General features: G+C 36.8%; 1 long non-coding RNA gene across 6 annotated transcripts in view; it reads left to right on the plus strand.

Annotated features, from left to right (window-relative positions):
* The window catches only part of LOC116585033, a 155,588-nt gene that overhangs the window by 47,676 nt on the left and 80,338 nt on the right, over positions 1 to 27,574 (plus strand). The window contains exon 5 of one of the 6 annotated variants that reach the window (XR_004283443.1): positions 19,635 to 22,498. The exons of the other annotated variants lie outside the window; for them this stretch is intronic. This is a non-coding gene — a long non-coding RNA (uncharacterized LOC116585033). Of the gene's footprint in view, positions 1 to 19,634; positions 22,499 to 27,574 lie in introns of those variants that run through there. 6 annotated transcript variants of the gene reach the window in all.

Genomic DNA, 27,574 nt, shown 5'->3' on the forward strand with positions numbered 1-27,574 from the left:
GACGGTGAGATCATGACCTGAGCCTAAGGCAGACGTTAATGGACTCAACCACCCAGGAGCCCCAAAGATCCACTTGAGATAAATACCCTGTGACCTCACCACCATGCTCCTCATTCCATAAAAGCTTGGGATTAGGGTCTGGACTGGATAGGGAATAGCTGTGAAGAATGGGGGCAGAGGATGGGTGTACAGTGCCTGGATCTAGTGTCTGCCCGGTCCTCCCTACCACTAAGTTACCCTAAAATAAAAATGGTGTAAATGGTATAGAGTGACTTGCTTTGTTTTTGGGTCTTAAAGTGCCTTCTCTATCTGTAAGATACTTTACTGACCCTCCTCCAATTTCTTTTCTTTTCTTTTTTTTTTTTTTTTAAAGATTTTATTTATTTATTTGACAGACAAAGATCACAAGTAGGCAGAGAGGCAGGCGGGGTGGGGGGGAAGCAGGCTCCCCACGAGCAGAGAGCCCGACACGGGGCTCGATCCCAGGACCCTGGGACCATGACCCGAGCTGAAGGCAGAGGCCCCAGCCCACTGAGCCACCCAGGCGCCCCCCTCCTCCACTTTCTAACACTATCAAATTCAAGGCATTTCTTCATTTAAAGAAATAATTACAAATCTGTTTTGTTGAGTGTTGCCTTTTAGTATTCTATAAAACAGGATAATATTTCATAGTTCTTGAGTCATCTTAGTACACACAATGTGCCAGTGACATTTTACAAAGGTATTCCAGTATTTGTTCTAATTTATTAACTTAGTCTATAAATATTTGCTTTGTACTTCACTAGATTCCGGGGAAATATAAACTGAATAAGACATGATGGGGTAGACGCTTGGTTACATGTGTTACAAGTAACTTGGCTTCCGTTGGTTACATGTCAGCCATCCCATGGCTCTTTCCTTGCCAATAGAACCTAGATTTTATCAGGGTGTTTGGGGAGCAGTAAGTCCAGCCCAGGAGCAAATCTTGATTGGTTTAAGACAGTTATATAATCCTGCTCCCCTTTACTAATAGTCTAGGGTTGGGTTTGTGACCAGTTCTGACCCTGTGATTTCTGCTGTGGGCTTCTAGGAAAGACTTTCCCAATAACGTGTTGTATTGGACATTATTATTTGAGGACATAATATTTGGAGTTATGACAGCTATCTGAAAACCTGAAGAGGATAGCTCCAAGAGTCAGAAATGCCACCTAGAGTCCCACCATCACTGATCCACTAAATTAATCCCCCTGGACCAGTGTTTTTTGCTACTTATTTTTGAGATAATACCTTATTGTTTAAGCATTTTTAGTGGGGTTCTGTTTTAGATGAAATGAAAGTACTCCTAAATGATGAACATGGCTTCTGTCTTACACAAATCTTTAGTTTTTTGTTTTTTGTTTTTTCTTTTTGAAAGGGTTCTAAAAGTGAAGTACTATTCTGTTGCTTATATATTATTCTAAAGAGGCAATGGACAATCTCAGGGAGTTGATATATATATAAAACTACCAATAGGGTATGTGCCTCCATAAGGGATCGTCTCTCTTTTTTCATGACATACACAATGTTTTTTATTTTTTTCCTTTTAATTTTCAAGGGCATAAGTTTTGGACCTGGAAAGCCACCTGGAACTCTCCATGCACCTCCCCCCTCCCTGCCTCACCCACCACCACAAAGCTGTAATACCATGTTGAGTTTCATTTCTATGAAATCAGCCATTTGCATTTATTTAACTATTCCCAGGCAAAAACAAAGAACTAAAACAAACACACCCCAGTGTGCTTGTTACTTTGTTTTTTTCTTTTCCGTTACTTTGTTCTTAAGTCAAACCAAGCTGTATAACAGGGTGAAGAGTCAGTATACCAAGTATTCAATGAAAATTATATGAAGCCACTCTAAAAATATCATTAATGCAAATCCATTTGTGATTCATATTCTTGCAAGTAAATAACTGGTGAAACTCAGTCGGTTCTTCATCTCACCATGGTAGCTCTTAGGGACCCTCTTTTTTCTTTTAATGAGAATTATCTCCATGGACATCACCAGACTAGGGAACAGTCTCATCACTACAAAAAGTACTTGGTATTTTAAGGAAGTATTGATAGTGATTTATTTCTTGCCACTCACTAGGCACTTTTTGTAAGTGCCAACATTGAGTTGGGGGTGATATTTGGAAGGGCTTCTCTGGAGGCAAGAGCAAGGTCTCTACAGATTTTATGTAGCTGGTATTACTTGCTTGTCAGAGAAGATGCTCCATGGTTGTATCTGACCTGAAACTGACCTAATAAACTATTCACTTTGGTCTCACACTTAGTATCTCCCTGGCCTCTGCTGTAAACTCTAATATAAATTAACCCCCCCACACCAAAAACAAATAAAAAAATGTTGCAACTGGACATTTTACAAGATAGGACATATAAAGTGAACAAAGTGTTTAACCTAACTAAGAAATAAATTTTAATACATATAAAATATTATTTTCTGTTCCTCAGATTGACAAAGATTTAAAAAGTCATAAAACCATCAGTAAAATGCAAAGGCAAGCTCTTGAATGGCAAAAGGTAGTTGCAAATGATACATCTGATAAGGGATTAAAATCTAAAGTGTGTAAAGAACTTCTATAGCTCAATACCACAAAAATTAATAATTACATTAAAAAACATGCAGAGGACCTGAACAGACATTTTTCCAAAGAAGGCCTATAGATGGCCAACAGACACATGAAAAGATGCTCAACATCACTAATTGTCAGGGAAATGCAAATCAAAACCACAATGAGATATCATCTTACACCTCAATGTGGTTACAATAAAAAAGACAAGAAATAGTAATTGTTGACAAGGATATGGGGAAAAAAGAACCCTCGTGCACTACTGCTGGGAATGCAAATTGGTGCAGCCACCATAAGAAACAGTATGGAGGTTCCTCAACAAATTAAAAATAGAATGATCATACCATCCCTTAATTCCACAAGTTAAGTATTTACCCAAAGGAAACAAAAGCATTAATTCAAAAAGATACATGTACTTATTGAGGTATTATTTATAATAGTCAAGATACAGAAGCAACCAAAGTGTCCATCATCCATGAATGGATAAAGAAGAGGTAGCGCACACACACACACACACACACACACACACTGGAATATTACTCAGCCATGAAAAGATGAGAGCTCACATTTGCCACAACTTGGATGGACTTAAAAGATATAAAGTTTAGTGGAATAAGTCGGACAGAGAAAGACAAACACCATGGAGTTCACTAATATGTGGAAGTTAAGAAACAAACGAACAACAACAAAAAAGACAAACAAACAGACTCAAATACAGAGAACAAAACTGGTGGTTGCCAGAGGGGAGATGGGTGGGGGAAATGGGTGAAGTAGACAAAGGTAATTAAGAGTATACTTATCATGATGCCTATTGAATAATGTGTAGAATTGTTGGGGCGGTGGGGAATGAAAGGATAATTATAATGGTGGTATAGAATACATGACAAATAAATTGCACAAAGCCTATCTCCCAAGATGATGTTTTCCCTGTGGAGTCTGAGGTTTCAGATAAGGCAGGACTTAGATGTGTTTTTCAGGAAGGCTATAAAGACATCACTAATAAGTGCAATGGTACTTTAATTGTAATGACAATAATGAGAACTACCACTGGTTATTTGCCACGTGGCAGATATTACAGTCCATATTCTACAAGGATTATCTCATTAAGTCCTCATCACAACATTATGTTTTTGAGTAAATTTTTATTTTCTCTTTCATTTTAGAGATGAGAATATTGAGGGTTTGAGAGGTATCTGCCCAAGATTACTTGGCTAAGAAATGGTGAAGATGGGATATAAATCCGATATATGCTCTAGATCTGTTTCTGTTCTAAGCAGAGGGACCTAAGAAGACAGATTATATCTACTTTTGATCCATTTGCCATAATTTAGAATTGTTAGCTTTTAATGATGCTCAAATTAGTGAGCCAATATCCCTGAATTGCAGTGTGATGGCTTTAAAATAAAAAACAAAAACAAAAAGACAAGGAACTGGGGGGAAAAAAAAGGCAGTGATACCCAGTACTTGCAAGAGTTGGTGATGAAGACTATCTCAAGCTTTGCTTGAGGATGTCTGTCTGTCTATCTATCTTTAGGAAGAATTTTAGCAATATGAAATTTTCAAAAAAATTCTTACATTTCAGTTCAGCTATTTCGTTTCTGAATTATTTTATTCCACTTTTTGATCCTAGAGAAATAATCCTGAATATAGAAAAAACTATGTATAAAGCTATTTGTCACAACATTATTTATAAATGGTGAACAGTTAGAAACAACCTAATTATTCAACACTAGAGAAGGTACATAGATTTTGTTATATGTACCACATGATGAATGCAAATATGAAAGTTATGCAATATAAAAATTATGGCTGTGTAACTTTACATTCTGAGTTAAAGGCTATTGTTTTAATGTTAACAGAAAAAAGCTAGAAATTATATATATTATATACAATTATATCTTTACTATGAAAAAAGGCTATAAAATGGGAGAAGATATAGCAAAAATTTTAGTAGCAGCTTCCTCTGAATATGAATGATTAATATTTTTCTAGGTATGTTTCTGTACTCTCTGAATTTTCTATAATGAATATGTATTACTTTCTTAATCAAGAAGGAAATATACAAATTAAGAAAAAGCTTGAATTAGTTACTTTTCTCATAAGAGCAACTTAGCTTCTGTTCTTTAAAGAAGATTTTCCAACTGCTTTTATTTCTTATCTTTAGAAAACATCAAGCTACTACGATGTACAGGCTTTTAGGATTCTAGGTTTCAAAGGTACAATGAACTACAAAGGAATTTGGTCCAATTTCATTCTTTTTCCAGTTGTCATCATGACAATGCATTTATAACCCGCAATTTTCTGTTCTCTGGAAAGCTAGGTGCATCCCATCAGAAACAGATTTCTATTGGGTGTCTCAAAACATGTCCTGCTGTTCCATCATGTTGTATTGGCACATATCTTTTTGATATGTCTTTTCTTTTTATAGTTTGATTTTATTATTTCTTGTAAAATCTGCACTTCTGCTGCAGGCTAGGTATATATGGGATGCTTGCTGTCTGTAGCACAGTAGGTGAACAGCTAGGGAATGAGTAGAATGAAGATAGCAATGCCAGACGTGTGAGAGCACACACTTTGCCTCTGTGTGCCTTTTGAAGACTGCCTGTGTGCCCTGGGGCCAAGTCTCTGAATAATCAAAAGTTAATGGTGTATATCATCTCATAGATGCATCTCATATATACAAGCAAATGTAATTCAGTACTCTGGTCACATCAGGTTTGTATTTGTATATCCTTTTTTTAATCTTTTTTTTTTCCTGATTGTTAATATATCTATATTCTCATTATTTAACACATGAGAAATGTATTAGTATCCTAGTGTTACAAATGATCACAAATTTAGCAGCTTAAAACAACACAAACTTACTATTTTAGATTCTGGTGGTCAGAGCTCCAAAATGGGACTCTTTGCGTTAAAATCAAAGAGCTGACAGGGATAGATTCCTTTCTAAAGCTTCTAGGGCAGAATCCATTTTCCTGCCATTGACAGCTTTTATCAGCCACAGCCAGCCTTGGGTCATTGTCCCTTTCCACCTCCCCCCACGAGCAGTGGCCACTTGAATGTTTCTCACCTGGCATCATTCTGACTCTTCTGCTTCTCTCTTCTGCATTTAAGTACTTATGACTCTCTTGGGTCCACCCAGATTATCTGGGAGAATCTCTGTTTAAGGACCAACTATTATCCACCTTCATTCCATCTGCAACCTTAATTCCTCTTTGCTCTGGAATCTAACATATTTATGGGTTCTGGAGATGAGGACACAGACATCTCTCTTTGTCCAGAGTTGGGGGGAGAAGGATTATCCTGCTTACCATGAAAGAGTTCCAGAAAAATAAAAATACATAAAGACAGTCTTTTGCTCAATCATGCAAAGACAACCATTGTTAACATTTTGGAAAACATTTTCCTTATAATTTTGTGAGATAATAAATTTAATTGACTTAAATACATAATGGGGACTTTAAACATTTTGAGGGGCTGGGTAATATATATTCACATAATTCAAATATGTAAAACACAGTCACTAAAAAGTCTGTTTCCCTACTGTAGTAATCGCTTTTAGTTGTTTCATAAGTGTTCTGCCTGGTTTTTAATGTAAACTCAAGTGGCATAATATTGTTGCTCCTTGTCCCATCTTTGGTCCTTACCTTATTTCAGAGTAGAAGTGGGCATAAGGATGACTTCAGTTTAACTTGTCTAATTACATTGACAATAACATTATTTTCAAATAAAGTCACACTGGGTGATTCTGGGTAGGACCTGAATCTTTGCCGGGACACTGCCAAACCCAGTACGCTTGTATGATTTGCCTTGGCCAAAAAGATATTAGCAACCATGGTACATCAGAGGCCAGAAAAGCATTGATTTTAATTACCTTGAAACTTTCCCATGAAGAAGTCCAGGGTAGCAGCTGTCCCAGCTGAGGCCACTTCTAGAACCATCAGCATAATAATGGCCAGATGTGTGAATTAGGCCATTCTAGACCATCCTGCTATGGCCAAGCCAGCCAGACTGGAAGAGTTACCCAGCTGACCCTTAAAATTGTTTAAGAAATAGTGTTTATTTGAAATGATCTGATACTCAGCAAAAAACTAACTCATATGAGCTCTAATATGAAAGGAGATTTAATTTGTTTGTGGAAATTCTAGAGAATGGAATTCTCTTAAGTTTCTTGCCAAATAAAGACTTTGGTTTTTAAACTTGATTTCCTTATCAGCACTGGAAAGTTACAGAATGGCAGATTTCAGCTGGTAGTAACTGTGGACTTTCTAATAAGTGGATCTGAAACAATGTAGCTGACTGGCCCCAGAAGGTAGTGTTCTAAAGGTTGCTGATGTTTGGGAGACTGAATTAGAATCTCACATGTCTGTTTTGAACCTAAGACTGAGGAAAAAAGGCTTGGATGCTGGAGTTTTAGAAATCTGAGAAAAAGAATCATTGCTGGTTTAATGGCCTTTAAATGCACTGTGCATGCCAGAAATTGTGGAAAGGCCCAAAATTACTCAGCACGCTCTGTAAAATTCCCAATAACTGCTGGCATTACTGTACATATTCTTCCTAAATTGAATCTTATACCAAGGGGTGGAAGTGAGCCTTTGACTTTGTGTTTCTACATCGTCTTTTCCATTTTATCATTGTAATTCCCAGGGTTAGACACACATTGATTTTTTTGTCAACTGGTGAATCAGAATTGGGCCAGGACTGAGAGTGGTAGTGGTAGGAGAAAGCCAGAGCAAGGGCCACCAGGCAACCCTCTAGAATGCTGTCATTCATCTCTTGACATAAAGACAAAAGGAGGGTGTTGGAAAGATCTAGAGGGAAATGAACAACCTGACATAGTAAGAAGGTTGGGATGGCTTCTAAGAAACACAGGTACCTGGGATGGAATGTTCTTGGGATGTGGTATACTGAGTAGAGTTACGCTAACTAAAATGGAAAGAGGATTTAATTCATAAATGTTCTAGTTTGGTTTTATTGGCCAATATTAGACCTTTGTCAGGCTTTATTTATAATAAGAGTTTCTTTGCTATCTCAAGCAAATCAGAACCTTTATTTTATTTTTAAAGATTTTATTTATTTATTTGACAGGCAGAGATCACAAGTAAGCAGAGAGGCAGACAGAGAGAGAGGAGGAAGCAGGCTCCCCACTGAGCAGAGAGCCCGAGATCATGACCTGAGCCAAAGACAGAGACTTAACTTACTGAGCCACCCAGGCGCCCCAGATCAAAACCTTTAAACTTCAGTTTCTTGGAGGAATTATTCTTAAATTAGCTCTAAACTTATATCTAAGGGTGAAATTTGATTACGGCTGATAGGCAATGCTCTCAGATAGTAAAATGAGGGCTTAAAAAGTCTTCAATTCATTTATATTTCATTTGGAATGTTGCAATTATAATTGAATGAATTTTTCCTGAATGCCTGGCACTGAGAAAAGAACTTTATATTCATTGTATTTTATGTATATATATTTTGTGTTAATACAATGGCCATGTTATATAAATAAAACTTCTGAGGCCTAAAAGGATCACAAAACTAATAAATAGATTTCAGTTTTCAAGTTTTCTCATGTGTAAAATAAATGTTTATCCTAGTTAAATGTAATAACTTTGCATATATTAACAATTATTTGTAAAGAATGCATAGAGCACAATACTCTAATATTTTATAATTTATAGTTTTATAGTTTATAATTTACTTTGAAAATATCTCAGGATGAACAGGGTTATCTGGGTCCATATACAAGTAAACTGTAAATATTAGGGATGACATCTGAAAGACCCTAAGAAGAATCAACAAACATCTAGAGATAGTTACTTAATATCTCAAGTAGTTTGAGCTGTTAAAACAAAATACCATAGATTGGATGACTTAAATAACACTTATTTCTCACAGTTCTGAAAGTTGAAAAGTCAAAACTCAAGTGTTAACAGAATCTGCGTCTGGTTAAGACCCTCTGCTTGGTTTACAGTGACCTACCATATTGCTGTGTCCTAACATGGCAGAGACAGAACTCTGATTTCTTCCTCTTTTTTTAAGGGCACTAATTCCATCATGGGGCTCTACTCTTATGGCTTCATCTTAACCTCAAGACTCCACCTCCAAACACCATCACATTGAGGTTTAGGGCTTCCATTTATAAATTTTGGGGGGGGGTACACAATCAGTTAGTCCATAGCACTTAGCATGTTAAATATCATCAAATTTGTACCTGAATGGTTCCACCACTATGGAAAACAATATAGAGGTTCCTCAAAAAATTAAAAACAGAATTACCATATGATTCAGCAGTCTCACTTCTTGGTATATATTCAAAGAAAATAAAATCAGTATTTGGAAGAGATGTCTGCTTTCCCATGTTTATTGCAGCAGCATTCACAATAGCCAAGATATGGACCCAAACTAGGTGTCCTTTGACAGATGAATGGATTAAAAAAATGTGATATATGTTCCATAATATGTATGTTATACATATATGTATATATGTATATGTGTGTATATATACACACATATATAATATAATATAAGTGGTATATCAAGCCATAAAAAAAGGAAACCCTGCCATTTGTGACAATATGGATGAACCTAGAGGGCATTATGCTGAGTGAAATAAGCCAGACAGAAAAAGACAAATACTGTATGGTATCACTTACCTGTGGAATCTAAAAAAAAGCCAATCTCATAGCAATGGATAGTAAAATGGTGGATGCCAGAGTCTAGGGGTTAGGATGAAATTGGAGATGTAGGTCAAAGGGAACAAACGTGAAGTTATAAGATAAATAAGTTACAAGGTTCTATTATACTGCATGGTGACTATAGCTAATAATATTGTATTATGTACTTGAAATTGTGGAGAGGAGATCTGATATGTTCTTACTGCACACACAAAAAAAGGTCTGACTATGAGGTGATGGATGTATTAACTCGATTGTGGTAGTCTTCTCACAATGTGATCATCATATATGTACACTTTAAATACATATGGTCTTATTTGTCAATTTTTCATCAATAAAGTTGGAAAAAGTTTATACTAGAGTTTATAAATTGGCATAAGGATGGTAGAAAAAATTTTTCCTTGATGAATGAGTAGCATTCAACATACATGGCTGGTTACACATTTGTATGGACACCATTACCCTTGCACAAACTCAGCTGTCTGACAATAACTTCAGGAGTGGGGAATACAAGGTTTTGGCCTCTTGCTCGCCGCTTATCCCTTCAATTCATGGAAGATTCTGTCCCCTCACCGAATTTCAAGGCTGATCAATTCTGCTTTTAGGATATCAGAATATTTGGTGCAGACTAAAATTTTCATTCAAGGAATGAATCAGTTTGCTACTTTAGGAGAATAAGAGAAAACTAGAACAAGGTTATAAATTTGCTCTGTTGACCTCAATTGGGACGAATGTCATTTTTTTTAAATTTTTCTAAATTAGCTTTGATTGCTTTGGTTCTCACCCAGTAGAGTTTATGGGGAAAGCCACCCTCAATGATTTTAAGAAATCCACCCTATTTTAAGAAGCTCATTTGAAGACTACCTCTGATCTTAGTTTCATGGGAATTGGCTGAGCTGCTTTTTTATCTCCTTAAATATCAAGGGATCCATTACGCATAGTCCCAAAAAGTCTCTTGCTGTTCCAGTCTTGACCATCAGGGTCTTTTGCTCAGTGTCCAAGGTGTCTATGCATGGTAAACTCAAGGAGGTCCTGCCACACCCAGGAATATTGGTGAAACATGAGAGTTGTCCACAGAGTGAAACTTCCTTCCAATCCCTTCACTCTTTGGTGAACCAATTCTCCCTATGCTGTATCCTTTCTTTCTTCATGCCGGTCAGACCCCCTCCTTCTCAGATAATCAGATAGAACTTTGTACCTAGGCTTTCAAAACAAAGCCTAACTAATTTTTCTCTGGTGCAAGAGATGTCTAGTCCTATAGAGTTCCTGAGCTAGATGGGTCTTGTCAGAAAAGAGGGGGGGATCAATTGGGAGGAAAAGTTTTGTTTTTTTCTTACTTTCAAGTTTCTTATAGCAGAATTTATAGAAATCACTCTCTCAAGAAAGTATCAAATCATGCATGTAATGCCATCCAGTGACAAATTTACATGGTTTTTGGCTTATTTGGTATTTGGTATTATTCATGTCCCCATTCATTAGAATAGGCAAGGATACCTAAAACCCAATCAAGTCAAATCAAACTAAACAAGATTCTCTATATTCTTCTTTGCCTTGGAAGGTATCAGTGATTGTTTCTAGACTATAGGAAAAATCCCAAATTCCCAAGTTTCGCTTTTCAACCCACCTAATAATCTAATTAGATCCTTATCTTTGGCCTCTCCAATATTCTTTTTATGTCCTCACTTGTAGAGATAATTCTCTTGAGTTGGGCTTTTCTTAATTGCATTCTCTCTGACTGCAGAGGGAGAAAGCATATTAAATCTTTCTTTCTTTCTTTTTTTTTTTTTAGGGCTCAAACTCACAACCCTGAGATCAAGACCTTAGCTACAGTCAAGAGTCAAGTGTTTAACTGACTGAGCCACCCAGGTGCCCCATTAAATCTTTTCTTTTTTATGTAAATAATACATATTCTTCAAGTTCTAGTCCATTCCCCTCCTCTTATGACAAGGTCTGCAATTGCTCTGGCTCAGAATGGTTTCTTTCAGTAATACAGTGGCTTCTAGCATTCATTTTGACATTTAATTGTGTACCTTCTTGAACAGTGACTTACTTATTCTTTCACAGATACATGTCTTACCTTCCCAAATAGATTTTAGTCTTCCAGGCAAGGGGCATAGAATTAGGCACTGTATATCATCTCTGATATCTTTAGAAGTATCCCATTGCTACACACATAACAATGAATATGTAATTGAGAATTAATTCTATTCATCCCTACCCACATGTACACAACCTGTAGGAATATGCAATAACTCCACACTCAGGTATTTGCCAATCCTGAATGTCAGGGGCAACTGTTTCTTTCTTGGTAGCTGTGTTACTTTTATCTCTGAGCACTACAGGTCATGGTAACTGAACAATTTTTAAAAAGGGATTTAGGCTCAGTGGGTTAAAGCCTCTGCCTTCGGCTCAGGTCATGATCCCAGGGTCCTGGGATTGAGCCCTGCTTAGGGCTCTCTGCTCAGTGGGGAGCCTGCTTCCTCCTCTCTCTCCCTGCCTGCCTCTCTTGCCTACTTGTGATCTCTGTCTGTCAAATAAGTAAATTTTTAAAAAGTCTTTAAAAAAAGGTTTTTGTTACAGTGAAATATGCAAGGTCACAACTGACGTGTGTGGCAAATAAAAATCATTCAGTGTAAAGTTGTGAACGACAGGCTATTGTATGCTTGAATATTATTATAGTGTAAATTTGCATCTTTTAGTTCTAACCACACAGACTCTTGCTCTGTGCTCATGTCCATTTATCCTGAGATAAATAAACATGTGTCTGTACTCTTTCCATAGTCTCTTACCCTTGTGTTAGTCCTAGAAGATGGGTTTGCAGGGCTTAGCGAGCAAGTAAGTGGATAAATGTGTTTCCGAGCTGTTAGTGCTACTCTCCTTCTATGATACTGTTGATTCTAGTATAGTCACTGCTAGAGTGAGCTAATTTTAAGATTGGAAATGGGTCTATTCCTTACTTCTTTAAGGACAGATAAAACATTGTAAATTGTCACATTTTCTTCAAAACACTGCTCATATGCTTCTGCTGTCAAATCTTCCTAAACCTTAGTCTCTTTCCTCTTGCTTATCTACCTCCTCCAATACCTGGTAATTTCCCTGCTCTGTCCCACTCTCATGAACTTTTGTCCATCTTGAGGAATTTGTCATTTGTGACTTTTAGTTATGGTTTTCTAAAGTCATTTTTCTCTTTTGTAATTATGATAAAAGCATCTCTTGAGTGGCTGGACCAGAAGAATAGTTTAAGATGTATGTGAGGGTGGCTGAGGGCTCTTGGTTTTGAGAAGTGTTTTCAGGTTCTTGTAACTTTGGTTGTATCTAACAGCAAGAAACCCATCCATACCTGCTTTCAGATTAAAGACTACAACACAACAGTGAGACTATATCTCATCCTCTCTTGATTTACAAGGAGTTAGAGGGAAAGTTCCTAGTAGATGTTGGGATCTCTAGTTTCAACTATCTGGCAAAACAAAGTCTGTGCATGTTCCCTGAGGGAAAGGAGGAGGCGGGCTTGGTGAGCTGAGGAGGCTGCTCTGATGTTTAGCAAAGTGCTTCCCAGAGCATTTCCATCAGGATCAGTGTGGTCAGAGAACCTCTTCCCATGGGCAGAGCTACCCTGGAGAGAGAGCCATCAGTGATTGCCTTTTGGGAATCTTACTGGATAGAATGTATGCCCAGCTGGTTCACTGCCCACTCTGTGCCAACAGAGATATACACTGTTTAAAGTTGATGTCAACACTTAACATCACTACAAAATTGTTTACTCTTCAATTACAGATTCCTAATAATGGCTAGTACTTGTGTTTAGAATGTGCCAGGCATCGTTCCCAACAGTCTACAGGTATTAACATATTTAATCTGTATAAAAGTCCATTAGCCAAGTACTGTTTTTTTTTTTTTCTTAAGATTTTATTTATTTATTTGAGAAGGAGAGCATGAGACAGAGGATGAGAGGAGAGAAGGTTCGAGGGAGACGCAGACTCCCTGTGGAGCTGGGAGCCTGATGTGGGACTTGATCTCGGGACTCCAGGATCATGACCTCAGCCGAAGGCAGTTGCTTAACCAACTGAGCCACCCAGGCGCCCCATTAACCAAGTACTGTTTTACTACCATTTTGCTCAAGAAGCAAATGAGAAACAGAAAGGTCAAATAGTTTGTTCAAGGTCACATAGCTAATAAGTGCCAGAAGTGAATTTGTACCCAGATGGCTAGTCTAGAGTCCATGTATCACACTGTTGAGCAGGTGATTTCCCTGGCGCATAAAGCTGGGTAAAGACAGACGACAGGGTTGTTCTGGGTATTTCCTCTACTAGGTATTTCCAACCCTCTTGTGGTATTTATGTGGTCATTTTCCCTAATAATTGGGAAGACTAATTAAGAGACCTATCAAAGAGCTTCCTGGGGCTCCAGTTCATAAAGAGATACTAAAGTCTCATGGGAATGAATGGGAAATATTATGTTCATTAAGTCACAGTTCCACAAGTAATGCCCTAAACAACCAGGAAAGGCATATTATTCTTGGCCTCTACCTTTGAAATGTACAGAGCCAATAAATGGAAAATTTGTTTGGAATACGTGGGTACATTGGGTTGTGCTGCTCCCTCTGAAACCAGAAGTCAGCATCACAGCAAGCGGGAAGTCTAGTACAGTCGTCTGTGATGCGAATGAGCAATCTATTTTTTAATCTAGATTTTGAACCTTTAAGTATACCTTCCAAAACTGTATCAGGTTTGAAAATTGCGAAAAGAAAAGGGATCAAGAACTGCAGAAATATAGGAATTATTTTGTCAAAAAAAACTTTCAAATATTTGTTGAGCAATTATCTGTAACTATAGTCTTATAACCTACCTTGATCCTTAGTGAGTCTGAATTACTAACATTATTCAGTATGAATGACAGAAAACTGTGAACAGGAAGAATTTCCCAAATAGAAGTAAATGTTATTTTAGGTTTAATGTATGATTTGGAAATGGAAAAAGTATATGGTTTTCTTAATAGGATATCAGTTTCTTTCCACTGATATTAAAATAAGTGTTGCATGAGAATTTTAAACATTGTTAATCTGTGCAGTGCATAAAACATGAGTCAGGTTGTCCCTAATGATGTGTGTACTTTTTAATCCTCTGTTGTGCCTAGATGTCACTGCTGTCCATTCACTGTTTTCTTGAATGCATGCATTAATGAGTTATTGAAATGAAACAGATTTATACAACTTTGATATGTAGAGTTCCTCCTTCTAACTTGATTTTTTTTTTTTTCTGCCTTGTGTATGTCCTGGATGATTGAGTATGTGTACCACACAAGCAGATTATCTTAATTCCTGTTATGCCTTGAGTTGTTTACCCTCAAAATTCAATGTTGAAGTCCTAAACTCTCATACTACAGAACGTGACCTTATTTGGAAATAAGATCATTGCAGATGTAATTAGTTGATTTCTACGAGTCCTACCGCGGAGGAGTGGGCATCCACTCTGACTGGTGTCCTTATAGAAAAGGGAGATTTGGACACAGGCAGATGCACAGAGGGAATGCCATGTGAAGATGAAGGCAGAGATCAGGGAAGGGCTTCGACAAGCCACTGAATGCCACGGATTACTAGTGAAACTTCAGAAGCCGGGGGTGTGGGGGCATGCGGTTCATGGAACAGGTTCTTCTTCACAGCCAACGGAAAGAACCAGCCTTGCTGATACCTTGATGCTGGGCTTTTAGCCGCTGGAACTGCAAGACAACTGAGTTTGTAGCACTTTATGCCACTGAGTTTGTGGCACTTTATTACTGCAGCCCTAGGAAACTAATATGATTCCCATCATTTAATGAAAGGAGGAGAGGTTCCTGTGGTTGAGGTGGAATGACCAGGATTTTCTCTTCATTTCGCCTGGGACATCACGTGATGTTAGAACTATATTCAAACTGCTATGGGTTTTAAGAATTGAAACAAAGGTAATGTATATAGTTGGGCAGATGAGGTTCTATTGAGGACTTTTGAGGTTGAGCTCTTCAAGATTCATTTTTAGAGGTGCCTGGATGGCTTAGTCGGTTAGGTGTCTGATTCTTGATCTCAGCTCAGGTCTTGAGCTCAGGGTTATAAGTTCAAGCTCCATGTTGGGCTCCACACTTAAAATAAAATAAAATAAAATAAAATAAAATAAAGGTGCATTTTTTATTTTCAATATACTAGCTCCTCCAAAATTGTTTAGTATCAAGTATTTTTATTTTTAGAAAGGGTGTATAAAGCCTAGATGTCTTGAAGTTTCTAGTAATTTATATTATGATTATTTATTCAGCTAAAGATGGAAATATCAGCTGGTAATTTACATTCATCTTCTTAGAAATCTAGCATTTCAAAAATTTTTAATCAGATGAATGATTTTATGAGCTATAAAATGTAACAGTGCAAATAATTTGCACTTGAAATGTGTTTGTAGCTTGTGCAGCCAAGGCTCTGAAAGCCTGAAGAACATAGTATACCACAAACCAGTTTTTAGAAGTATCATAAGAACACTTTGTTTTTTAAGGATTATGGCTTGTGACCATACATCTCTCAAAAGATTTCCTTAATGATTAAAGTGATAAAGCCAAGCCTTTGCATTATACTTTGAAAAATGTAGAGGGATGCGTAAATTAAAAGGCTGTGGTCTGAGTATGTCCAGGAATACTGCAATAAACCAGTATTCCTCTCACTGATGCATGTTTAAGATCTCAAAGTTTAGTATTAAAAAATTGATAATAAATTTCTAAGTATTGTGATTTCTGACTCCTGAGCTCTCGTTAGAGCTTGTGATAGTGTAAATTATGCTTGTGATGTGTGACTATTAAGTCACTCCACAGGGAGCATAACATATTCAAGATTCTTATAAATAACCATTTTTATTGTGCTTTATGTACTACGCTTTTATTTTCCCATTTCTACCTGCATCGCACCCCCTACCCCACCCCCGCTGAAGCCCTATACCTTCTGGTCTTTTTGAGGAGACTCTTAGACATCATCATTTTGTCCATGAATATTTTAGTTTGTATCTCCAAAAGATAATGGATTGCTTAAAAACATAAGCACAAGACCATTGTCACCCTCAAAAAATTGGCAATAATGCCTTGATATCAACAAATATCCAGTCACTGTTCAGATTTCCTGATTGTCTCCAAAATGATTTTTAAAAATCTTGGTTTGTTTGAATCAGTTTCTGGTGTTCTCACATACATTTGGTTGTCACATACCTCTTATGTCTCTTTTAATCTATAGATTCCCCGTCTTCTTTCCCCCTTTAGTGATATGTTAAAGAAATGAAGTGATTTATCTTTTAGAATTTCCTTAATTCTGGACTTCATTGTTTGCTTCCTTATGGTATCCTTTAATGTGCACTTTTGCCTCCTTTATTTCCTGAAAACTAGAAATTAGATCTAGAGGTTTGGCTTAATGCTTTAATCTGATTTAGGTTCTTTTTTACACCACCTTTAGGAATACATCATAGATAATGTCTGTTTGTCTCTCTCTTTTGTGTGATGTCAGTAGCCCTTGTTGAGTATTGCCTAGATTCATTTTTTTATTAGGGTGTGAAAAAAATGATGCTCTAACATTTCTTCACTATTTAATAGCTGGAATATTATACTTTCCACTTTGTACTATATATTCTATTTATAGAACTACACAAAATTCCTTGATAGATCTTAGGCTCTTTGCACATTTAATGTGTTCTAAATTGATCCTTAAAACAGTCTTGAGAAATGTTTATGGTGAAGAATTACTATCCCCATTTTACGGAGAAGCTAAATCACTTGTTTAAAATTCCACAGCTGAGCTGGAATGTTTGGAACCAGGTTTTCATCTCCTTTTATGCTGCTTCACTAATGAGACACATAGATCATGACCTCCAGTTGGAAAGGAATGAACAGTTCCATGCTTATGCAGTGCTCCGTGTGTGCTCAAAATTACTTATTATTCAACACGTGGAAGGACATAATGTGTATCTTGAGAAAGCCTAAAGAAAATAAGGCAGGCTGACTCTAGAGCCCCTCACTGCTTTCCTTCCTGCTTCCCTTTTGTTGGGAAATGGCACTTTTTGCTTTTATGGGGTTGGCTTTCTTATACCTCAGGTTGAATTTATAGGTGTTCAGAATGATTTGATGGTTATCTAGCCAAATTCAAGGGACCAGATGAAACAAGGCCCCCTACTCTTCCACCATCTTGACTCCCCCCTGGGCCTGGCTTTCAAGGGACAGTGGAATCTGGTTATCATAAGCACAGGTGGTAACACTATAGCCCTCCTTTACAATGTTTTAATAAGAATATTGAGCTGAAATCTCATTGTAGTTTTGATTTGTACTTGCTTGATGAGAGTGATGTTGTGCACCTTTGCATCTACCTGTTGGCCATTTGTATTTTTCTTTGGAGATTTCTATTCAGATCCTTTGCCCATTTTTTTTTTAAAAGATTTATTTATTTATTTATTTGACAAAGAGATCACAAGTAGGCAGAGAGGCAGGCAGAGAGAGAGGAGGAAGCAGGCTCCCCGCTGAGCAGAGAGCCTGATGTGGGGCTCGATCCCCAGGACCCTGGGATCATGACCTGAGCCAAAGGCAAAGGCTTTAACCCACTGAGCCACCCAGGTGCCCCCTTTGCCCATTTTTTAATTGAGTTATTTGGTTTTTTTGTTACTGAATTGTAGGAGGGCCTTGCGTATTTTGGATATTAACCCTTTATCAGATACATGGTTTGCAAATATTTTTTCCCATTCCATAGATTGTCTTATGACTTGATTTTTTCCTTTGCTGTGCAAAAGCTTTTTAGTTTCCTGTAATCCCATTTTTTCTATTTTTGCTTTTGCTGCCTATGCTTTTGGTGTTAATCTAAGAAATCATTGTCAGGGCCAATGTCAAGAAGCCTTTCTCTATGTTTTCTCCTAGGAGTTTTACAATTTCAGGTCTTATGTTTAAGTGTTTACCCCATTTGGAGTTGATTTTTGTGTGTGGTGTAAGATAATGGTCCAATTAAATTCTTTTGCATGTGGATATTCAGTTTCCCCAACACCGTCTCCTGAAAAGACTGTTCATTCCTCATTGTGTATTCGTGGCATCTTTGTTGAAGATCAGTTGACCATACATGAGAGGGTTTATTTTTGGACTCTCTATTCTGTTTCATTGGTCTTTATGTCTGTTTTTATGTCAGTACCATACTGTTTCAATTATTGTAGCTTTATAACAATACTGTGGTGAACTTAAAAATTTTCTAAGAATGGCAGATCTTATATTAAGGTATTATTGCACACACACAAATAAAGAAGGTGGGAAGGAACTTTTGGTGGTGGTGGATATATTTATGGAATGGACTGTGAGAATGGCTTCATGGGTGTATACCTATCACTAAGCTCATCAAATCGTATGTATCAAAGATGTACAGCTTTTTGTTCATCAATCATACCTTAAAAAAAAAAAAAGAATACTGAACCAGCATGTGTATAGTAATGATTGGTGCAAGTTATGTTTGGTAGCAATAAAGGAGGACATGAAGTAAATCTTAGATGATTAATATATATTTTTCTCCTTTATTTCTTTGAGAATATTATGCCTCTTTTTAAATTTTGGGTTCATTGGTTCTAATTCATATATATGTATGGTTTGGTTCACTCTCATTCTTTTATTAATTCTTGGGAGTCTCATTATTTTGGCCTGTGTACAAATGTATGTATAATTATCCTTCTTAGTTTTGTAGCAATGGAGTAATAAATACTCTACCAAACTATAATTTAAAGAAAAAAAAAGATTTCTAACAATTCCTCTTTAATAGTGTAAGAATCATTCCCTGGGCTAAATTGTCTAAAGAAAAGGTTGGTATACATCAATTCAAATTACTTTTCCATCCCCAACTATTCTTTTGTGAGGAGTTTTTCATTTTTACTCCTCCTTATGGGTAGGTTGAATCCCTAAAAGTGATTTGGATGGAGCGGTACTCACGGAATACAAACAAGATAGTCAAAAGGAAAAGGCATTTTCGAGTAACATGTGCAAGTATAGGAGCTGAGTGGGCAGGATTCTGGCTCTGTACCTCTGGAAGAAATTGGTTCACAGGCGATCTCCTTATAAAGACATCATGCAAGAGAACCAACAGCACGAGCTCATGAAAACAACATTCTTTATCACACAGAAAACTTATTTCAAAAGGGAACTGGTTCCAGAATGAGGAGGTCCACACAATTGTGCCTCCTGAATTATCTGGGTCAAGTTGATTTCTGAGTGAAGAGCTTTGCCCGTCCATATACAGCCCCGATTCTTCCAGTATTGTCTTACACCTCCAGTTTCACTGCTGCCCTCATAGTTACAGAGAGATGAGTAGCATTATTATTATTATTATTATTATTATTATTATTTTTGGTTCTGTTTTGCAGGACATAGAAAAGAAAGCTGACAAAATCGAAACCTCGCATGAAGTACTGTTTTTTTTTTTTTTTAAATGTCAGCCATCGGCTTTGATGAATCTAAAGAAGAAGGAAGCTTGTATTTAAGGAATTTCCAGAAAAAAAAAATGGAGAAAACCAATATGGATGCAAAAGGCTTAGGCTAAGGGTGACCAAGCAGCAAGGGGAAGATAGACTGCGGGAAGGCACTTCAGTCCTGCTTTTGCGTCTTACCGGGCTCTGGGCATTCATTACCCGCTCCACAGCTACTGAAAATCTGCAGCAACAGCACAGGCCTCCTGGAGTAGCTATCAGGAGTGTCCCGTAACAGTTCCTATCACGCACTGCTGGGCCAAAGAGATGAATCAAGCAGGTGTGGAATGACCATGCCTTTCTGGTTTTATTCCCCTACGTCTTCCCCTTTCAAACCTCAGGACAGGTGGATCACAATAAGACTTCCTCTCCCCAATTTCACTTCGTTGTAAGAGTTTCAAGGCCAGTCTCTGAAGAGATCCTCTCTTCAGAGACTAGTCAGTGAGTCTGTGGTATTCAGGCTGTCCCTGTGGTTGAACTCCCCTGCTCTTTTTTTTTTTTTTTTTTTTTTTAAGTCACCTAGAGCGACACAGATTGGGGACTAGAGCCAGTACATGTTAGCAGACAGTACATGTTAGCAGACAGACTAGCTGATAGCCCCAGGAATATACAAGCCCCCTCCCCCACAATAATGATAATAACTAGCTTCCCAGAGTTCATGAATGATAGATCATGAAACATTATTCACCACACAAATTAGAAGTATGGGGACAAATAAGTCAAGAATTTAAAAGAAGCACACTAGGCACACTCCAGATCTTCACAGAGATCAGGGGGTGGTATTTGTTTCCCATTGCTGCTGTAATAGCAATTGAATTGCAAGTAAAATGCCAGTGATCTTTGTGACTGAAAACAGCATGTATTTATTCTCTTGAAAATACCAGAGGTCAGAATCAGAATGAGTCTTATGGGGTTAAAAATGGAGGTGTCAGCAGGGATAGTTCCTTCTAGAGGAACGAAAGGAGAAGCTATTGCTTTTTTTCCCAGTTTCTGGAGGCCACTTACATTCTGTGGACTATGGTTCCTTCTTCTCTCCATTTTCAAAGCTAGCAGGGAAGCATCTTCTCTCTTCTCTAACTTCTACTTCCTTCATATATATGAGAAATCTTGTGATTTCTGGGTAATCCAAAACAATGTAATATCCCCATGTCAAGATATTTAAGTCAACCACACCTGCAAACTTCCTTTGGCCATGGAATAGTGTCCTCTACCCAGATGTTCCGACCCTAACCCCCAGTACCTGTGAAGATGACTTTATTTGAAAGTAGGATCTTTTCAGATATGATCAAGTTAAGATGAGGTCATACTGGATTAGAGTCAGCCTTACTCCTGTAACCAATGTCCTTGTAAGATGAAGGAAATTTTAATATAGACACAGACACACAGGGAGAATGCCACTTGATCACATAGGTAAATTAGAATGATGTGTCTTGAAGCCAAAGAATTTCAAGGATCACAGGCAACACCAGAAACTAAAAGAAAGATGTGGGACAGACTCTCTCCTTGAGCCTGCGGAGGGAACATGCCCTACCAGCACCTTGATTTTAGATATCTAGCCTCCAGAACTGTGAGAAAATACTTTTCCGTTGTTTTAAGCCATCCAGGTTGTGCTACTTTGTTATGGAAGCCTGAGGAAATTAATTCACCTTGTAAGGGAATATAGTCACAGGTTCTAGGGACTGGGATATGGACATCATTAGGAGAGCCAACATTCAGCCTACCATAGGAGTATGTTAGTAACACAAATTAACAATGACAAAACCAAAAAGAACCAAGTAGGAATATTAGAAATGAAAAAGAGTTATATAAAGAACTCATTAGATGCAATAAATAGTGGGATAACCAGAGCCAAAGACGGACGTTGTGAGCCTGAGAAGACTGGGCTCAGGAAATCTTTCAGAAGGGGAGTAAACAATGAAGGAAAAGAATATAGAGAATAGAACTAGGAGTCACCAAATTTGGATAACAGGATATCCCAGAAGAGGCAGAAGGAACAGAGAGGGCAAAATAATTATAAATATTTCAACATTGAAGAAAGTTGTAAGATTTTAGATTAAAAGGACTCAAAGTTGCCATACAGAATAGATAAAGAAAAACCCATGCTTTAGACACATGATATCAAAAGTTAACTCTATTAATACAGAGAGAAAATTCTAAAAGGCGATAGAGAAAGAGCAGATCCACTAGAATAGAAATCTGAAGGAAAGGAGAAAAAGATACTTGGGGAAAGTACAATCTCTGGAAAATATGAGAAAGTCCCAATATAATAATTTTAATAAATATAAACTGCTCATCTCACCAGTTAAAAGATTGAAGCTTAGATGATATTTTAAAAAATAAAACACAAAAAATCAGCAGTGCACTGTTTAGATTCAGTTCAGGTAAAAGGACACAGGCAATTTGAAAATAAAAGGATACAAACTCATATTGGCCACTACAAACCAAATGAGAGTGGCCATCTTAATATCTGACTCTTAATATTAAAGTGTTAATATTTGATACATCAAAGCAAAAAATGTTATATAGGAAAAAGGGTGATGGTGATATATATATACTGGTAAAATAATAGAGCCAGGAGATATAAGGAACAGGAATACACATGCTTTAACAAGATAGCCTCAAAGTATACAAAGCTGCAATGGCATAATGGTAGAGGGAAATAGACTTACTAATATATGTTGCAAGAGATTTTAACATACTTTCCTCAGAAATTGATAAATAAATCAGACAAACATTAACAGAGACAAAAAAGTAATATAATAAAGAAGCTTGAACTATATATCCCTATCTATATTTTATATATATATATATATATATATATATAATATATATATAATATAATCTGTATGTGTGTATGTGTTCCTTACATGGAAAATTTACTAGACCATAAAGGCAGTCTTAAATTCCAAAGAATCAATATCATATAGGCTATGTCCTCTGACCATAACCAATTAATGCTAGAAATTTTAAAAAAAGAGAGAAGCATAGTTTATGTAACCCTAAATGTCAGGTTTTACATTAATAAATAATCCTGGAGTGAAAAGGGGACCATGAGGGGAATTGTGAAGTTCTAGGACATAACGGTAAAATCTCACAAGTTGCTGTTTATAAGACATGGCTAGCATGGTCCTTTCCAGAAGTGTATAGTTTCAAATAAATTTACCAGGACACAAAAGTTTGAAAATGTTGAAAACGTAGCAGAGCAAATACAAAGAAACCAGCCAAAGAAACAAGGAAGAAGAATGAATAACAAAAAAAAAAAAGAAATTTTTAAAATAAAGAATTACAAATAATAAAAATGTCAACAAAACTAAAGGTCTTCAGGAAACCAAGCAAGAAAAAGTAAAAACAAACAAACAAAACAAACAAACAAAAACAGAAACTGCAATGAAAAAGAAAAATAGTTGCAGATATAATAGATTTTAAATAAAGAATATTATGAGTAACTATGTCAGAATATACTTGATAACTTAACGAGATCTTAGTCATAAACTATTTGGAAAAATAAAAAATGCCCAAACTAGGAAAATTGAATAGGTCAAAAGCACTGGAGACTTTAAATGGTCAAAAAAGACCTCCCTGCCATCTAAACTTTATAGCCCTTGGTCTGTTTCACGCAGAATTTCTACCAAATTTTCAAGGAAAATTTCTACTAATTTTTTCCCAGAAAAGAAGCGCTATATGCTTATTTAATGAGATTAGTGCAATCTTGATTCCAATGTCAGATAAAGGCAATAAAAAAATGATAAACCAGTTTCACTTGTGGATGCATGGTTTAGTATTCTAAATTAAATATTAGTTGAAATGAAACATTTGCTTCTTAAACAATAATTCATTGCTCAGATCAAGTTCATCCCAGGAATGCATCGGAGTCTCAATATAAGAAAATATGTCAAGAGAATTCACCATATTAATCGACAAAAAAGGTGACTATTTAAATTGATCCAGAAAAGGCATTTGAGAAAAGGAAACACCTGTTTGTTAAATAATATGCGTCAGAATATATTAAAAGCTAGAGGAGCTATGCTAATATAATATGTTCTAAGAATCTAGGACAGGCTTAGAGTTTTGTTAATGGCTTGGTCCCATCATTTAATTCACTGTACTTTTTATTGAAGTTGTACTTCCATTCCCAGAGGCCCATTAAGGAAGACAGTAAGAATTTTGCTGAAGCATAAAATGACTGGGCAGAAAATGGTCAAAACAGAGGATGGGTTTTAGCTGCAGCTTTTCAGATAGCCTAGGACAGAGTGGAATGAGAACCAGGGAAATCAATACAAAGATGGCTGAGAGCCAAGCTATAGAACATGAGTTGCCAGCCCAAGTTTACTCATTCACTTCCTAAATAATAGCTTTTAATTTTTTGCTCTTATAAGAATAGTAGAACTTTTGGGGAAAAAAAGATCCTGCTATTTCAGTAGAAAAAAGACCTTATTTCCAAGCCACAATCACTGCTAACACTTCAGTGGATAGCCAGATATATATATACTTTGAAGAAGGAAAAAAAATCCCTGACCATAATGGACTACCAATTGTTTTGTTAACCAGAGAGCATTAAAAAAAAAAAAAAATACTGCCACCAACATTTAGACTAATGGTTTTCCTTCTCTATGGTCTGTGCTCTTTCTTGTTTGGGGGGGGTCACACATTCAAATGACTTCAGTGGCCAGACAGGTTTGAAGAGACAAGTAAGTTAATAGAGGTGGCTTGACTGTGTGTTCTAGAGAAAGTGTGATGGTCAAGGGCTTTTAAGACAAAGCACATCTGTGGGTCACCAGTTTGCAATCCCTATTTAAGATTACAGGTCTTCTCATAGCATGTACTATGTGGCTGGGGAAACAGACAAGACGTTTATATATGAATATTTGACAAGAGAATCCCATAGTTTATTATGTGACACTATTTATATGACCCATAAAGAATTATACAGAAGAAGAGGAATCTCTTGTGATGTTGGGGTGTTATATCATCATCACCATGATCCTTCTTTTTGTATTTATCTTGCTTTTTAGTTTATTACGTGTTATCAGAATCTTCATTCTATTGTTTCTCCAGAAACCTTAGATGGAAAATAGGAACAATGTTGTCCATATTTTACATATGTGGAAGTTCAGTATCAGAGTGCTTGAGCAATTTACCCGTAGTCTCACAGGTATTAGGTCCTTGTGCCTGGATACTGCAGTGGGTATCTGTGGGAGCTAGTTATATCTTTTAATTGTCAGTGTTCCTTCTGCCATTTTACATGGTGCCTCTGAAGGGGCCATGTTACAAGTTGACTTCAGCTCTTGGCCAAGTTGGCCAATGAGTTCCATTCCTAGAATTTGGTAATCTGGGAGAAAGTGATGGCATAATCTCTCCAGGGAGAAAGAAGCTGTGATAGGTAAACCTTTATAACTCTTGGCACCCTATCAAATGAGGCAGTCTATGGAATGGGGGACAGAAGGAGCAATCCCAAGAGAAATAGGAGGCAAAGAAACAAACATCTTAACAGTAAAGAGAGGCCAAAGATCAAGTAAGAAATTTTATGGCATTCTAGCCCCTGTGTCCAATCATACCTAAGGGACAGCTGCATTTTTATCCTGCCCTTAGTTTAAATGCTCAACTTTTACTCAGATTATACATTTTTTTTTAATTAAGTTTTTCATTTTAATTCCAGCATAGTTAACATACAGTGTTCTATTAGTTTCAGGGTTACAGTGTAGTGACTCAACAATTCTGTACATTACACAGTGCTTCTCATGGTAAGCATTCTCTTTAAACCCCATCACCTATTTCACCCACCCCCCACCCGCCTCCCCTCTCATAACCATAGTTTGTTCTCGATAATTAAGGATCTGTTTCTCTGTTTCTGTCTCTCTCTCTCTTTTTCCTTTGCTCATTTGTTTCTTAAATTCCACAGAAGATTGAAATCATATGGTATTTTTCTTTTTCTTACTGACATGTTTCACTTAGATAATACCCTCTAGCTCTTTCCATGTTGTTGCAAATGGCAAGATTTCATTCTTTTTTATGAATGAGTGATATTCCTTTGTATGTGTGTGTGTGTGTATGTGTGTGTGTGTATACATACATATACATATATACATATATATATATGAAGATGTGGTATATATATACACCACATCTCCTTTATCCATTCTTCCTCTCATAGACACTTGCCTGCTTCCATAATTTGGATATTATAAATAATACTGCAATAAACATAGTGGCACCTCTATCCCTGTGAATTAGTGTTTTTGTATTTTTTGAATAATTACCCAGTAATGCAATTACTAGACTGTAGGGTAGCTCTATTTTCAAGGTTTTGAGGAACCTCCATACTGTTTTCCACAGTGGCTGCACCAGTTTGCGCTCCTACCAATAATGCACAATGGTTCCTTTTTCTCCACATTCTTGCCAACATTTATTGTATCATGTGGCCTTTTTTTTTTTTTTCTTTTAAAGATTTATTTATTTGAAAGAGAGAGAGCATGCCTGAGTGTGGGGAGGGGCAGAGAGAAAGGAGGAGGGAGAATCCTTAAGCGGACTCCGAGCTGAGTATGGAGCCCCACGCAGGGCTTGATCCCAGAACCCTGAGGTCATGACCTGAACCAAAACTAAGAGTCAGCTGCTTAACTGACTGAGCCACTGGGTGCCCCTGTTTCTTGTGTTTTTGGTTTTAGCCATTTTGACTGGTGTGAGATACTATCTCATTGTAGCTTTAAGTTGCTGTTCCCTGATGATGACTGATCAGCATCTTTTCATGCGTCTGTTGGCCATCTGTATGTCTTCTTTGGAGAAATATCTGTTCATGTCTTCTGCCCATTTTTAAATTGGATTATTTGTTTTTTGGGTGTTGAGATTTATAAGTTCTTTATATATTTTGGATACTAACCCTTTATCAGATATGTCATTGACAAATATCTTCTCCCATTCTGTAGGTTGTCTTTTAGTTTTGATTGTTTCCTTTGCTGTGCAGAAGGTTTTTATTTTGAGGTAGCCCCAATTTATTTTTTATTTCCTGGTTTATTTTTGCTCTTATTTCCCTTACCTCAGGAGACATATCTAGAAAAATGTTACCGTGGCCCATGTCAGAAGAAGTACGGCCTTTTCTCTTTTCTAAGATTTTCATAGTTTCAGGTCTCACATTTAGGTCTTTAATATATTTTGAGTTTATTTTTGTGTATGGTATAAATTTTATTCCTTTGCATGTTTTCTAATACAACTTGTTGAAGAGACCATCTTTTCCCCATTGTGTATTCTTTCCTCCTTTGTTGAAGGTTAATTAACCATATAGTTGTAGGTTAACTTCTGGGTTTTCTGCTCTGTTCTATTGATCTATGTGTCTATTTTTATGCCTGTACCATGCTGTTTTGATTACTGGAGCTTTGTAATATACCTTCAGGTCTGGAACTGCATTACCTCCAGTTTTGTTTTTCTTTTTCGAGATTGCTTTGACTATTCAGGTCTTTTGTGGTTCCATATAAATTTTAGGGTTGTTTTTCCTAGTTCTGTGAAAAATGCTGTTGGTATTTTGATAGGGATTGCATTAAATGTGTAGATCACTTTGGGTAGTATAGACATTTCAGCAGTATTTATTCTTCCAATCCCTGGGTAATTCTTGAGAATTATAAGAACCACAGAGTCAAGTGCCATGTGTGATTCTTATTTGAATCCTGATTCAAATGAAATACTTTAAAATGTGTAGGTATATATACACAATGGAATACTATGCAGCCATCAAAAGAAATGAAATCTTGCCACTTGCGATGACGTGGATGGAACTAGAGGGTATCATGCTTAGCGAAATAAGTCAAGCGGAGAAAGACAACTATCATATGATCTCCCTGATATGAGGA

This window comes from Mustela erminea, chromosome 2 (assembly GCF_009829155.1).
Source record: "Mustela erminea isolate mMusErm1 chromosome 2, mMusErm1.Pri, whole genome shotgun sequence".
Classification (NCBI taxonomy): Eukaryota; Metazoa; Chordata; class Mammalia; order Carnivora; family Mustelidae; genus Mustela; species Mustela erminea.